At 37.2% G+C, this 16,326-nt stretch overlaps 1 protein-coding gene across 1 annotated transcript in view; it reads left to right on the top strand.

Moving 5' to 3' along the window:
* The window catches only part of LOC149085027 (uncharacterized), a 251,583-nt gene that overhangs the window by 54,526 nt on the left and 180,731 nt on the right, over positions 1–16,326 (top strand). The window lies entirely within an intron of this gene.

Raw genomic sequence — 16,326 nt, forward strand, 5'->3', positions numbered from 1 at the left:
CTTTATACTACGTGCAGAATCCTGGTTTAAACCCCGTCAAAGATTTCAGACTTCGTACGTTCAGGATGTTTGGGCCATAGAGTGATAGCCCACATCAACAACTAATGGAACCTTGTTTTAAGGATCTAGAATGCAGAGATATATTTCCAAACAACATGCCAGATGAGTGGACAGTTTGTTGGAGGAAATGAATCTGTGCTTCCACGCTCTATTCGACTTGAATTCTGAGGGTCTATGAAAACATTAGTGTACATTAGTGTACAGGAACGGTTCAAGGTTCTCAAATCATACGTCTCTAACAAGGGCGTAGTGAGGGAGGCCCCCGAAATGTGAGGAAATTTCCGAAAAAAGGGAAAAAGATGGCCAAATCTATTGTTTTATCACTTTGGTCCCTCCCCCCCTCCAAAAAGAAAGTGGTCCCCCGAACGAAATTTCTGGCTACGTCCCTGGTCTCTAATATTTCTTCAGACCCGTCGCAACGTGTTGGCGATGCCTGTTCAGTGCTTTGAAATGGTTCTTTTCTGAATATTTCTCAACCTTTTTCAGACCATGGCCCTCTTTTGACCAAATTTTCTTCTCGTGCCCCCCTCCCGTCTTGGCCAGAGTCCCTATCCTCACCCAAAAGCGATACCCTTTCTACTTATCGAATTGAAATAAATCAATATCAAATTTATATTTATAATGAACATAAATTTTATAAATAAGATCGATCTCTCTGCAACCCTAGCCCAGGCACGGATCCAGAAGGTAGGTGTTCATCCCTCTTAAGAGCATAATAATATGGGAAAAATAGGTCGTCCCCACAATAAGTCGAACGGTCTGGTGACAGATCCGCACTACGTCATTTCCGCACAAGTGGAATTTGAGGACATTTACGCACAATCACGCCCGTTCTTGAATTTCTCCTGGGGGTTGTATCCACATCACATTGTTGAAGTTCAGCTATTTTATCACTAAGTTGTCGAATATTTTTCGAATATATTTCACTTCCCCTCCAAACTATTTTTTTACCGATGCTACGGGAAAAGTGATAAAACAGTGATTATGCATAATTACCAATCGCCTCGATGAATTTTAATGTATTTATCACTTTCACCGGCGATTATCCATATTTCCTGATTGAAGTAATACTGATAGTTTTAAGATACATGTAATGAAGTAATATATGTATATATATACAGGATGGGCAAAAAGTCCGTAGAAACTTTAAAAATTCATAAAAACCGGAAAAGTAACCGAAATAAAAAACGGTTTGCAGGGTTAGCATCGCTAGGTCACGGGAATTTTTTAAGACAGTAAAACAAATAACTAAAAAAACAGCCGGTAGGTGGCGCTTACGTACACAAGTCAAAGAAAAGATACGCAAATAACAGAACGCAAATAACGGAACAGAATGCCTCCAAATCGTTTATTACAACAGTATGTGTTCCACATGACCACCACCACAGGGAATAACACATTGCAGGCGATGCACAAATCCAGCAACGGCAGAGTGCAGCAGCTCCACATACACGGTTTACAACGGTGAACTGATTGTGAATTAGGAGCGCAAGTTCTTATACCCGTTTCATTTGCATATTTCCACCGAAGTCGCTTGTACTATCCACCTATCGGCTGTTTTTTTTAGGGTTTTTCCTGTCTTAAAAAAATTCCCGTGACCTAGCGATGCTAACCTTGAAAACCGTTTTTTATTTCGGTTATTTTTCCGATTTTTATTCATTTTTAAAGTTTCTACGGACATTTTGCCCACCCGGTACATATATATTGATAAAAAAATTTTATAAATATGAAAAAAATGACTCCTCTGTTCTCTTCATTCAATGAGTTAATTAGTTTGTGATACGTGCAATGAAAAAGGTGACGTAAGGGGCCCGTGCCCCATCGAAGACAACAAAAATTTTAAAATATTTTTAAATATTTTCGTAAAAAATTCAAAATATCGAAGGAAGATGCCTTTACAGTAGCCTATAAGCTGCTTCTTAACCAATTTCTGTTGATTTAAAATGCTCTTTAATGGGTCAGTAACTTGAAATTTCTCTAAAAGAGAAATTCCTTCTGCTTCTCCTCCCAAACCTCCTTTAAAGTCGATCCTGCGTACTCATTTGGCTTGCTCAGAACTAAAAAAATTCGTACGTAATCAAAGTACTATTTAAAAAAATTTAGAATCTGTCCCCCCATTGAGGAAAATGACCAACATTTTTTGTGTAGAGTTCCTTGTAGCCTGTTGTTTTAATGAAGAATTAATTTCATATAGTACACTGCCTTGGGGGGGGGGGGGAATCACAACATATTTTACTGCACCTACTGCGCAATGTGCAAGCCTCGGTAGGAAATGCAATGAATATTTTAGAATTTATAATAGTTTATTCACCCATCAAAGGATGTTTTCTTCCCCGAAGACGAAAATGTGACTCCAGAATGACAATGTCAAAATTTGTTTGTTTAAAACTATGAAAAATTAGTCGAGAGAGAGAGAGAGAGAGAGCATGAGTCATCATTTGGACACTTAGATTTTCATTCGCCGAGTAAATCCAATCGAGACCAAATCCAGACCAACTGAATACAAAAAATCGAGAGCCTATCGAACTTATTACAGAGTTATCTAAACATGATTTTTGAATCCACCAAGGTTTGCTGGTGAAATATTGCAAATCTCTGACCAAATAATAAAGTTGAGATAACATTGCATGTATGTTGATTTTTTTTTTAAATTCTCAAAGTGCGTGACTTTCATTTCAGGAAGTTCGGATTATTTTGCTTTGTCTAGTAAATTCAATCCTTCATATTTTATATAGAATGGAAAACTGACAAAAACTATAATTCCAATCACAAATATATGCATGAAAGACGATTTCAGTGGCACAATTTCATGTCGATACATCCCCCTTATAACTTCAGGCCATTTATGGTAGAGAAGAAAAGAACCCCGTGTGCGGAAATGTACACAGTGCGGATCTGTCTCCAAACTCCCCATGTGCGGAAATGCACCTGCACGCGCGCGCAGGATCTGTCTATACACCAAGTCGAGCCTCCCGATACATCACCCTGGGCTAGAGTTGGTGAGCTTGCTTGTTGTGAGAGTTTTATGCATGGCCTTCTCAACATCGTTTGTCGAAGGACAAAATGATGTTCTGGACACCCAATAGGCCTACTTAGTGTGAAATTAACAACTTACATACTGTAGGCTATTTACGTTTGAAAATCACTGTACCAGATCTTAGCGTGTAGACCTGCTGTGCATATGAGGCCACGGCCCATGGGTTAAGATGGTCCTGCGTTTATGCAGGATTTTAAAAGTATATATCAGTGATTCCCAACATGGGCGTTGATGCCCCCTTGGGGGAGATGGAATGTTCCAGGGGCGGTAGAAACTACGGGTATAACATAGGATCCTATGGGTTAGATTGCGTTGGGGGCGATGGAAGAAAAAAATTTATGAATAAGGGGGCGATGGGACAAAAAAGGTTGTGGGAACTATGCTATATGTAGTCATTTTTTACCCACTATATTTTACCCTTGAAAGCTTCATTTATTCACAGCTCTCTGTGGCCCCTCTACCACTTGTCGTGACTCCCCTTTCATCTCATTTTCACCCGTGGCCCCCTTAGAATATCCCAGGACCGCAAGGGGCCATACAGCTCTTGGGAAACACTGCTTTTTTAGGCTAATTCTTGGGAGCCACAAATTAACGATTTCAAAACCAAGAGAGCCGAGGAGGAGGCAAAAGTGTTAGAGCCACTGGCTCATGGATTTGATTTCCATTAAAGACTAGAAGGTAACTCCCAGGAATCTACGAAAGTATCCGACAGTCTTTTATACATCAAAACACTGGGCAAACAAATCGCATTGAGTTATTTCTTTGTCTAACACTAATGCAGATTTTCTCAATCAATCTTTTTGCACCCAAGGACCACTAAAATGTCTAAAACATTTCGACGAACCGCTGTGAGTAACGCAACATGACCCATATTTTACGGGACATTCCTGTATTTTAGGTTGGACCTACTTTTGTATACAGATGCTTCGTTTTTTCAACGAAGCTCAGTTTAATCTTTACTGAAATTATAAATGTTTATATAATTTTCATAACTTATAAACTATGTTATGGTAATCGTGACTATATAAATGCAAATATTCATCTCACAAATTTATCACATAAATTTTTTTCACTTTTTTCCGGGAACTGCATTTCACTGAAATTCTTAGTAGCTCCTTACTTCCTCCCATTGGTGATTTTAGCAATAGCTGGTGATTTCGCCGACTTATGGCAAAAGTTTTTGCGACAATTGGCAATGTCCTGTATATGGCCGTATCCAAGATCCAAATTGTTCTTATTTTTCCTCAATGAAATGTGATCACCAGATTTTAAAATTTTTTGTGAAATTCATTATTTTTATTGCGATTTGCAATATCCCTTGATTTCAGCAGTAATAGGTAATTTTATTTTATTGAGATTTGCGTGTTTTGGTGACAGTTAACGATATTATTCCCGGGAAATATTTTTCTCGATGAAATATGGTCATCGAAAGTTTGAGGGTCTAGTTTATTATTTGAACCCAAGAGGATATTACTAATATCAGTTTCAGAATAATTTACAATTGAATTATCAAGTCTGCCTGTGGACCATAGATTGAGAAACACTGAACTAATGGAATTTTGAAACTCATGAATTTTTTGGTCACCGTAATTTCCAAAAGAAAGCTCCACACTTGCGAAAAAGTTCCTATTAAAATCTAAAACTGGTTAGAAACTGCAATTCATTTATTTTTTTGTTTGTTACTTCTTCTATGAACACACCTATCAGGATAAACCTAGAGTGAAATCTGACTGATTATACAGGGTGTTTCAAAATTCGCGCACATCATGTTTTTTTTTAAAAATATATATATATAGTGAATATGGCTATTCAAAGAAGACAAACAGGTTGAGTTTATGAACTAACACATTACCTTTAATAAAAGTTGGAAAAACTTAGAATTTACAATAAGTGTTGAAAATGTCGGCCTATTTTCACAGAAACATAGGCACAATTTTTCTATCAGATTGCTCGAGACTTTACGAAGTCTGCGAGAATTAATGTCTGATATTTATTAATGATGTTAGTCTCGAGTGCATCTATCGTATGTGGGTTATTGTAGTATGCCACATTTTTCAGATAACCTCAAAGAAAAAGTCTTGGGGTACAAATACTCCGGTGAAAGAGATGGTCTAAGTCTGCGCGTAATGACGCGATCGACAAAAAATTCAGTTAAAACATTAAAACTTTCTTTTGACGTGCGGGAACTATCCTGTTGAAACCAAGAGTACCATTCATCGCTGTTCATCAAGGAAATGAATTGAGTAATAATGTCTGTGTACACTTTGGCATCAGCATTGGAGTCGGAAAAAAATAGACCCCCATAATTCAACGGTGCGCAAATATCGCTCACCAAACTTTTTTTTATCATGTAAGAGCTATTCCTGAATATGAGGGTTCGTAGTGGACCAATGACAAAATTTCGGGCTATCTTAAAAATATGGCATACTGCAATGATAAACCTACGATTGATGAACTCAAGACGAGCATCATTAATGCAATATCAGACATTAATTCTCGCAGGCTTCGTGAAGTCTCGAGCAATCTGGTAGAACAATTGTGTCCATGTTTCTGTGAAATGGCCAACATTTTCAACACTCATTGTAAATTCCAAGGTTTTTTTTCAACTTTTATTAAAGGTTATGTGTTTCAGTTCATAAGTTTAATCTGTTGTTTTCTCTTTAAATAGTCATATTCATTTGAAAAACATTCATAAACTATGATGTGCGCGAATTTTTTAACACCCTTTCTTCCTTATATACGATTGCATATAAGTGATGTCTATAATTTCCCTAATACGTGGGCAGTAGAAAGAACATTCCTTACCGCACAACATGGTAATTATATAACGAAACATTGAAAAAAAAGTGTTCGTAAACGCCACATACGGTAAAAATGTACCTTTTAAACAGGTAAACATTGCTGTGCTTCTTCCAGAAATTCCGATAATTCTTGTTTTTTTCAGTACTATATGTGAAATACTGTCCGAAATTTCATCGCAAATACTGTGTTTATATCACTCTTATTTTCTTTTTATTGAAAACATTTACGATTATCTTGTTTATACTGAACACACACAGAGAATCCACCGTTAAGTAAAGGGGAAACGTTTTAAGCTAGAGATATATAATTTTTTTTCTTTTTTTCGATTCCCGTGCCAAACACACACATAGTAATCCTTCTCTATATAATTTGGCGTTCGCATCAGAGCAGTCAACGAAACTAATTGGTAGATCCAGAGCTTTGATGACTGACTGCGTGATTTCTGAGCTCAAGCAAAAAAAACACGTTTTTCTTTTCGGTTTTCCGGAGCTGCGTAAAAAAAACCCAACGATCAAGCGTTTCGTCATCGAACACATACTATATTTAACGATGAATGGGTCCATTTGATAAGTTAAAAAAATGATATATAAGACAGAAATCTACAAAGCGAATCGATGTTAGAAAGAAAACGTGGGCTATCACTAAATGGATGCATAAAATAAAATAAGTTTCGTTGAAAGCGAACAAACGATCCAAATGAGAAATTCTAAGCTACTAGCTTTTCCGGCTTCACCTTCACCATTTATTCTTTCAGACCCACGAGTTCCCAATGCCCCATAATAGTAGGAAACGAATTAAGAATTGAAAATAATAATATATATTTAAAAAAAAAAAAAAAGTTTTATCTAGATATCAGAGAACACATAATACTAACGATAACGAGTTATTCTCCGTATCGGATTGAATGAAGATCAGAACAGAAGAAGAGTGCGTGTGGGTAAAGTATCATCATTCGTAGGATTGTGTGGGAAGGATGGTGAAGAGTTTTAGTCGAAAACTAGAATTTTGATCGCTGTGGTCTAGAACAAGCTGTTTTCCTTCGGATTTAATATCAAGCAGTCAGTCAGTATAGAGAAGCTGCATTCTGTTTGGCTTTTATCTGCGATGAGGCACCTAATTGGGCACTTGAACCGAAAGTCCTCGTTTCACGAAGGTTCATTCTGGAGAGTTTTCGACGATGTGGTCGAGAGCTTCTAGAGTTGGTGGATGGTGGGGCTTGGAGTTGTGTGTTGCTGGCTGGCAGGACAGACGCGAGAGTGGGGATCGGTTGGTTCGCCGTTTGGTCCCGCTGTCCTTTACCACAACGGAATCAAGGGAACGTGCTCGAGACAAAACCTTCTGCAGAACCACCACGAGAGCCTCTAGGAAACAGAGAATGTTCCTGCTGTCTCGTGCTACTACTGCCGCTGCTGTCCTATTCAAGATCTCTAAGTATGTGTATGTACGATGCCAAGCAAAGCAGCATCGACGAGCACGACTATTCTTACTCCAGCTCTTTCTTTCATCCCTTTTTTTTATATTTTCACGTGCTTTTCATTTATATCCATGAATATCCCTCCCACGGTTTTTTTTTATTCATTTCTGTCTCTTCATACTTTTATGAAAACTAAAAGTGTAGAGTCGTATGTGCTCAAATGTCTGTCTGAAGAATAACTTCGATGTTCAAGATTGTATTTTACTTTGCAGTGCGTTTATTTTATTTATTATCTGCATTCACAAAATTCACCTAAAAATCCGGAGTTGTTATCGAAGAGCATTTTTTTTCTGATGCGCGATTTTACGTCTTTTTCTTTTCTTTTCGAGAAGTTTCAGAATAAGATGTTATATATATATATGATTGGAAAATGTTTTTATCAGCTATTCAAATATTCTATCAGTTGTTTTTCCTATTTTTGTTCTACCTAAATAAAGAAATCAAAGAAAAAAAACACTTCAAACTGCCTCGCAATGGTAAAGCTGTACAAATACAAGACCACAACTGGCAAAATGCCGAACGAGTGGCTGAGAAAAACATGCCCACAACAAATATGAATGTCATATATTTCTAAAATATACAAATCTCAAATTTAAAATGCAATTATAAAAACTAAGAACCATATATACCAGGGTTTTCCAACCGGTGTTCCGCGGAATCCAAAGTGGCGGAACCCCAAAAATCCTGGAACCCTGATAGCTTCAAAAATTTTCTTGTTACTATTTCACTTGAAGCAATTTTTTTATTTTGATTTTTGTCGAGAACGTGTACTCTAAAAAAATTTGGGATAATTTGACCTGTAGGAGACAAACAATATTCGCGTTGGCTCCTTTCTTTCTTTTTTTCTCACACACATGTCCTTCAGATAGCAACAGAGTCAAGAATACTTCTTGGGAATTGTCATTCCCGAAACTCAAGACCTACATGCGGATTTTATGACTATTTCTCCAACACTTTAACCTTTCCTTCAACATTAAAAGGGAGCGCCCAGATATGTGCGGCTGACTAAAAGCATATAGTTGCGGCCCTGATACCGTATCCAGTGCTGTCTTAACGCATGGGCCCGGGGGCCTCAAGAGAAGAGAGGCCCCACAAAAATTAGATCTGGTTGAAATTCTCTAGAATTAACCAGGTGGGGCCTCAGAAAAATCACTTGGCCCGGGGGCCCATGATGCTCTTAAGACGGTCCTGACCGTATCTCTGTCAAAAATCAGTCAATCATTAAAGTTTAGGGCTTTTGGGGTGACAATATACAATGAACAACTATTATAGCCACCATAGGCGGAGATAGACTTGGAAGTCTGGGGGGCACGGTGATTATTGCTGGGGGGGGGGCACGATGATGATGATGTCAATTCATATATACATATATACATTAGATCAGTCGACTCCACTTTTGACGCTGGGGGGACATGGCCCCCCACCCCCCGTATCTCCACCCATGATAGTCACACATTTTTGTAATCTACAGTTACATCGATTCAATGTATAGAAATGATTATTTCCCAAGCATTTGGAGTTTGATTTGAAGTGCAAACGTCTAGTAATTAAAGTTTTTGAGACTCAAAAATGTCCTGTTGTCTTTTTTTTTTTGTTCCCGACCTCGACTGTAAGGGGAATCCGGTCATTTGAACCACATCAGAAAAACCACCACCCGTCGGAAGAACTCGAGAAAGACACTGACATTGAACGATATTTTTTTTTATTCCAATCATTCTTTTGTTTAATGGTGAAGGAAAAGCGTAAGGGAAATTTTCCACGAGTGACCGTCATTGTATGTTGGTGAGTTCACCGAAAATTTAAAGATTCCGCACTTCAGTAACACATAATCGCTCTCACTGTCCAATCAGTGATGATCATATAACATCACGTGACAAGCAAACATTTAGCACATGCTCCAGGAAAAAAAAAACCCTACATGGTGAATTGCTAAAACCTGACTGTCCTTTCACTCCATGTTTTATGTTTTTGCTCAAGTTAAAATTTTTTGCTCCTTTGAGACCACAATTTTAGCTTGCGCTCTCTTTCATCAGAGGAAGGGATCTAGCGATTTTGGTGTCGTTTTCGCTGTGCGCTTACTTGTGTGAAGCTCGTCTTGTTTACTCTGCAGAAGAGAAAGAATAAATAGTGGTAAATAAATAATTTTATTCATATTTACTATAGCTGGTGTTGGTTTGGAACCCTGGACCGTCCCGGTCCACGTCCGGGGGAGGGGGGGGGATTCACTCTTTCTCTTTCTTAGACCACTTGTTCGACATTTCGGATGGGAATGGTGTATGCCAAAATTCACACTCCACGCGGCTGACCAAGTACAGTGAGTAGTAACTTTTTTCTTTCTCTTATTCTGTGTTTTGTCATTAATATTATTTAATTATCGTTAAAGACCATTTCGCCCAGGGTCGTAACTAAGATTTCTGTGAGGAGGGGCAAACATGATTTTGCCGCTCCCTCCACTTCGAATTCCGATGATTTCATAACGGTATTTTTGTTCTTTAGTGATATTTGCCGCTCCCTAAAAATGGGACAGTTGCCCCCATGGGCTGAAATACGGGGGGGGGGCATGGGGGCACCAGACTCCACCCCCTTCCCTATCAAATCTATTTCTTACAAAAGTATCGTATTCTGAGATGTGTAAGAAAAATTCATCCCCATCGTTTGCCGAAGATTCTGTAATGACTACAAGGTCTAGGACCTCCACAGCTATCACGGTTTCCAAAAAAAATCTTTCTTACTACCCAAGCTCCTGGCATTTATTAGTAGCTCAGAAATAAGTAGCTTCATAAAATTACCAATAATTCCAGGCAATATTGTATGTGATTTAGTTAGGTTCTGGTGATTAGGACCTAATTGGAAGTTTATTAATTTACTGTTTAAAAGTCGTACAATTATATTTCGAATATATGTTGTTGGTGATGTTATCTAATTTTTAATGGAAATGTTTGATGTTGCTTTAAACGTTTTTGAATACATTTTCTGATAGGTTTGTTTTATAAAGTGGTAAAATGGCGTAAAACATTGGCAACTAGCATGTTACGAAACTTTGTGATGGAATCAATCCATCAATGACGATAATAACCGACATATTTTGTGCAAATACTAATTCATCTTTGTTATCTTGATAAGAGTGAATCTATAGAGTTTATATTCAATATTTGAAAGAAATTATTTTTTTGTTTTGGCTCTTTGTAAACGTATTAAGCAGGGCCACAAGTAGGGGAAGCAGGTGTGTCTGGTGCTCCACATGCTGGGCCACCAGGCAGCCAAAATTCGTCCTTGCTCTGGGTGACCAAGTTAACTTTTGTATTTATCTTGGGCTCGCATAATCTCACACAACAAAATTGAAGAATTATTTTCTCTCTTTCCCCCGCACAAGAACCCTGGCCGTGAACTAAAATGACTGAATTTTTTTTGCAAAAAATTACTGACCTAACACTGTAGTCCTCTTGTTCACTAAAATTATGATGTTTGCATTCGATAGCTATAACCAACGTTGGTGCAATCGATGTGCTTATTTTCGGAATTTATTTCACATAAAAAGTTGATCTAGGTAATCTTCACAACAACTTTTATTCGTGCCGAATTGGCATTAAATTCAATTATTTTTGATGTAAACACTTCTGAAACAGCAGTATATTACTTCTTTTATATGACATTTTGAATTTATATGGTCTTGTAATAAACAACGACTCCGAAAACAGGCTAGTGTTTCAGAATCTACGGGCGGGAAAAATGTAAATTATAGACATTTTCAGTCGTGATCGACTGAATACAAGCGAAAAATTCGAAATAATATAAAATATTTCGACTATGCAAGTATTTCATTTAATTCTTTTATTCAAAACGACAAACGCTATTGCTGGAAAAGACTCGGTAACTAGCCATAACAACAAGAATAAACATCCGTTTGCTATTGAAAATGGTTTTTTTCAAAACAGCAATGAGCACGTTTCAATCGAACAACTTGATTAAATCGTGCAATGACCCGTAGAGTTTATCTTCTACTGTCCTTTCAGACATGACAGAAAAAAAAACGAGAAAGAAGTCGAAAAATGCTGCGGAAGTTTTACATATAAAAGCAAATAAACGCAATGAACAGATGATGAAATTGCAAAGAAGCCGATTCAACATTCCTATTATACAAATCCGTCATCCATCTTGATTCTTACAAACAAAGAACGAGAGTAATAATTGCAGTTCAAACACTGTAAGCACTTCTCTTTCTGTGGTGGTGTAAATGTGTAGTTTCTCTCTCTTTTGTCCTTAAGGTCATCCACTGAAATACACACAATTTCCCCCCCCCCCAACTCTTTTTTCGAACGTCATCAATCTCTGAATGTTTATTTATCATTTGGTTGGGCCTTATCTGGGTTTTGTTTTCAGATGTTGGTAGATTGTGAAAATTTATTGTCTCGGGGAGGAGCCAATTCGCCTCGAATACTTACTGTGTTGTTATCGTCTTCATGATTTTGATTGCCATCTGATTCATTCTTATGTGTTTTTAGAACATCTGTAGTTTCTCACCCTTTTAATTGTTGTTTATGTTAGAGATGTGCAATCGATTTTTATCATTCCGAGACGGAAAAATACATTATCTCGGTTAAAGAAGGTTATAGTTTATATAGTATGATGGCTCTTTGTCAGATCGCTCTCATAAATTTTCTACAACTACATTAATAATGTTTGTATGCTCTCAGATTTCTGAAAGAAAAATCTGTGTTTTTACTGCTTTAAAAACATTTTATGTTTCTTTCTCCTGTTTTATTCATTGATACATGCTTTATATCCCGTATTACAGTTGAACTTGGTCAATTCGAAGCAAGGGGACAACAAAAACGTTCCAATTATCCAAAATTCGAATTATAGAATTCTTTATATAATATTTGGATATAACCATACTTTCACAAAAAGTCAAAAACCCTCAATTAAAAATGTATTGAATGGTATCATTTACTATGCCTGTATAAAACGCAAACGATCACGAGAACAATATCTTTTTCAAATTCGTTTATATAATTGCAATTTTCTTTCTTTTTAATGCTCTTAAACATTGCACAAAATTTTCAAGTTGATTTAGTAAATGAAAGATGCTTTTTGGAGCTTAACGGCGTTATTTTTCTTACATGTCCGTAGCTTCTGCAAGTGACTTCTGTTGCTTGCTTATATTCGTTTTCGTTCTCCTCATGAGAATATTCACAACGTGACATTATTCCCTACTTCATTAATGCCCACATCCACTATTTCACACAGTTTTTTGTTCTTTTCTCTAGAGTTAATCCATAGGTATCAAATCAACCTCGTTTGCATATGGTGAAAAATATTGCTAAGATACATTGATATTCCAAAATCACCGAACAATAATGCTAGAAAAACATTAATCTCCAACACATTTTCCAGACAAGTGACTGGGCAGCATCCAGCTTTCAAACATTCTCTCTATGTATAGATTGCCACTCACACATACACACAAACTCTTGTATTTCCTGAGCGGTAGTTTTTGCATTTGCTTTTGGAGGTGTTAATGAAGTCATCCAAGAACCAGTAAAACTCCAGCTGTTCATGGAAAGAGAAAAGCTAGTGTGTGGAATTGGTAACGAAAACATTGCTTTTTATTGTTGAGAGCCACAACAAAAAAGTTTAGATTTTGTTGATTGGGAATTTTTCAATAACAGCTACATGTTATAGTATTCTGGGAAATATCAGTACTCCACTGAATAAAGAAAATAATGACCAAAATTTAGCTAGAAATTATGAGAAAATAGATATTTGGCATAATGACATATCTGAATCAAACTTCGAATTATCCAAAACATGACGAAAAAAAGTTCAAATTAAACAGGTAATTTCAACATTAAATTGAATAGGAAACTTAAGGGAAATTCTTAAAATTTGAATTAATTTAAAAAAATTCGAATTAAGCAAGTTTAAATTAGCCAAGTTTGCCCGTATTTATTGTATTCTAACACTTCTTTGCCGTCTATGGATATATCATGATCTTATTTGACCCTAGGCAGACGTCAAGATATCAAGCTGAATTTGAAATTGTAGGCCTATAGTAGGCGAGAAGTAGCCTACTAACTTCGATGTATGTTTACAAGATGAAAATTAGTCTGGCTTCAAACATATTCGGAGATTAAAATTTTGCTCAGAGTGTGAAAACCTTTTATTAACAAGGGACTAATCCGTTTTGTGAAGTAACAACATCTGGCATCACAGTTTTACATAGTGCAGAAGTCCTCAATTCATTTTTCAAAGAAATCGAGTTGGACTGGAAAATTCATTAAATGTGGTTTACGAAAAATGCCGTACAATCGGAAGGTGAACGACTGATTAAGCTCTCTCAGTAACATTGACGATATATGTCGTCCCCTTAAAAGCCTCTTACTTTATCATTAACGAGCCCATATGTTTTGTAAAGTTGATTTCTCAATGAAACACTTTTCCTCTGTACCCCTTTGTTTATATATGCTGAAAATAGGAAGAGAGAGAGAGAAAGAAAGCCTACTTTATATTTAAAAAAAAGATATAGCTTCTTAAAGACAGTTTAGTGATTTACACCATGCCGCGGAAAGGGTTAAATAAATAAGTGGCTGAGAAATTGAAATTGATTCGTTTTGTTTTCGATGGTGTAGTATGTCATTACTGAAACAAATTGTTTTTTCGCGGTTATCGTTAGTATAATGGTGGAGAGATTTAGGATTAATTTTATTTAATTCACCACACGAGTGGTGAACATCTTCCGGAGAAGGTGATAATAGGATGCGATGCCGAGGACAAAGACATCATTCTATCATCATCCTAAACGAATGATGACCTAGTCCATATTCCAAGAGAACGAAGACAGTAAGACATGCCGGGTAAAGTATAACCGAGCAAATCGGCCAACTGAACCGGACAAATGTATAAATATAGCAATACACGCTCATTCAGTGATGGTGTTTTGGGCCAGATTTGAATCTCAATGATCTCACAGCTAAAGCGTGTTTCTCGGGGTTTCTCATCTTCCACGTTCTTGTTGTAACACTGCACAAAGCTTCGATCGCCTTCCAGCAAGTTACCATCTGGTATAGTTCTCGACTATCGAATGAAATACTGTTCGTTTGAAATCTTTTTTTTTAATGACGAGCATGACAATGCTTAAGCATAATTTTCATGTTCATGGTGTTAAAAACTTCGCTTCTATCTCGATAATGCTAATATTCGTCTCATGACCTCCAAATATTGAACAGCGGTGAGACTTACTTATATCATCATGAATTGATATTTTTCATGATGAAACAGTTCCAGAAGTTTCTAACTTTTTCTGCATACGCACTGACGACACGTGGCAAAAGTAACAAATGAAATTTTCGTGAGCTTGTCTATACCAATTCTTCTGACTATTAATTGTGGTTTTAATACATTTTTAAATGTTCGGAAGCTACAGAAAATATGAAATTTTTATATATATTAAAAATAGACGGATACGTATATATAATCAATCAAAAAACTTTATTGTGTGATACATTGTGTCTTACAAGAGATGGCATACCAAAGTTAGGCACAAACAGTATATGGATAGTTTTATGTGGGAACAGGAACTGTGAATATAATACGTAAATTATTCGATCCAGATTGACTTGTACAGACCAACAACCTGTTTAGTCGATTAGGTCAGTAAAATGTATAATTTTTACGATGTTTTTTATGTATTTAGAAAGACTATTACACATACTTCAGACGTTGGACAGTTAAGAATGAAAGAAAAGTTGTTTCAGTCTGTTCCACGGTCAACTAAGTGTTTTAGTTCTTTGCTCTGCAAAAGCAAAATATGGAAATGGTCGTTATTAGTGTGGGAGTCTGGACAGAAGGAGCAACTTCTTTCCTGGTCAAAGAATAGGAAAAACAGGTGTTTCTGGATCTAGACGGAGGCGGCACATTATTCTAATAGCGGATACGTATATGCAATAGGATAAAATGTGTCTTAGGCTATACACCTGGTTAGTAACGTGTTTTGGCTTACTTTTTTTTCATACTCAATGACATGCTCACATTGAGACGGTGGTGCTACCCATAGGCGGAGATAGACTTGAAAGTAGGGGAGGGCACGATGATGATGATGTAAATTCATATACATTAGATCGGTCGACTCCACCTCTGAGACTGGGGGGTGCCCCCCGTATCTCCACCCATGGTGCTACCTCTCACCCAGGATTACAAAAGTGCCTATCGCATATCCTTCACAAAACGTAGGGATAAGTCTAGAACGTTGAGAGAGTGTTTCAGCTCATTCCTCTAGTTTTCAATAGAACTAAGATTTGGCTATACTTGAGTCACGTGAGTGTTACAACCTCACCAGACGTACGGGACTGTATAATATAGGCTAACGACGAAAAAAATTGTATTATTTTGTTCTATGCCACACATACTCGAGAAGCGAGGCGAAGGCGAGAAAGAGGCCACACAACGAGGTGCGGAACAAACCTGAACAAACTTGAACAAACCTGTTTATTTTCACCTCGATCTTCTGATTTTCACTATCTGCTGAATGGCCTGTTTCTCCCTTTTTTTCTTTCCCTCTTCTGCAGAGGGATCATCATCATCATACCCTTACATTTCAGAACCCCTCCGTTCAGGTCCGTAACTAGGCAGGTGCAACAGTTGCACTCGCACAGGGTCCTGTTGGAAGGGGGCCGAAATGGGCCAGAAGGGACCTATATATAAATTCAAATTCTTGCACAGGAATGGCTAGCTACGGCCCTGCCTCCGGTCAATTTCTCTATCCTTTTTCTGTTTTTACTATGTGTGGACATCTTTTCCTCCACCCTTATGCATTTTTTCTTCCTATAGTTGCAATTCTTGCAACTCTTACCTCTTCGCTCCGCTATGAGCGCAGCCTAAAATGCTCTTACAACCCAACTGTAAGCGATGAAGTCAGACATTCTTAAGTTCGAGCAGTTGTTCTCAGCCTTTTTCG

The sequence above is a fragment of the Pholcus phalangioides genome, unplaced genomic scaffold (assembly GCF_987345545.1).
Source record: "Pholcus phalangioides strain wild (caught in Gottingen) unplaced genomic scaffold, Ppha-v1.0 ptg000007l_1, whole genome shotgun sequence".
Lineage (NCBI taxonomy): Eukaryota > Metazoa > Arthropoda > Arachnida > Araneae > Pholcidae > Pholcus > Pholcus phalangioides.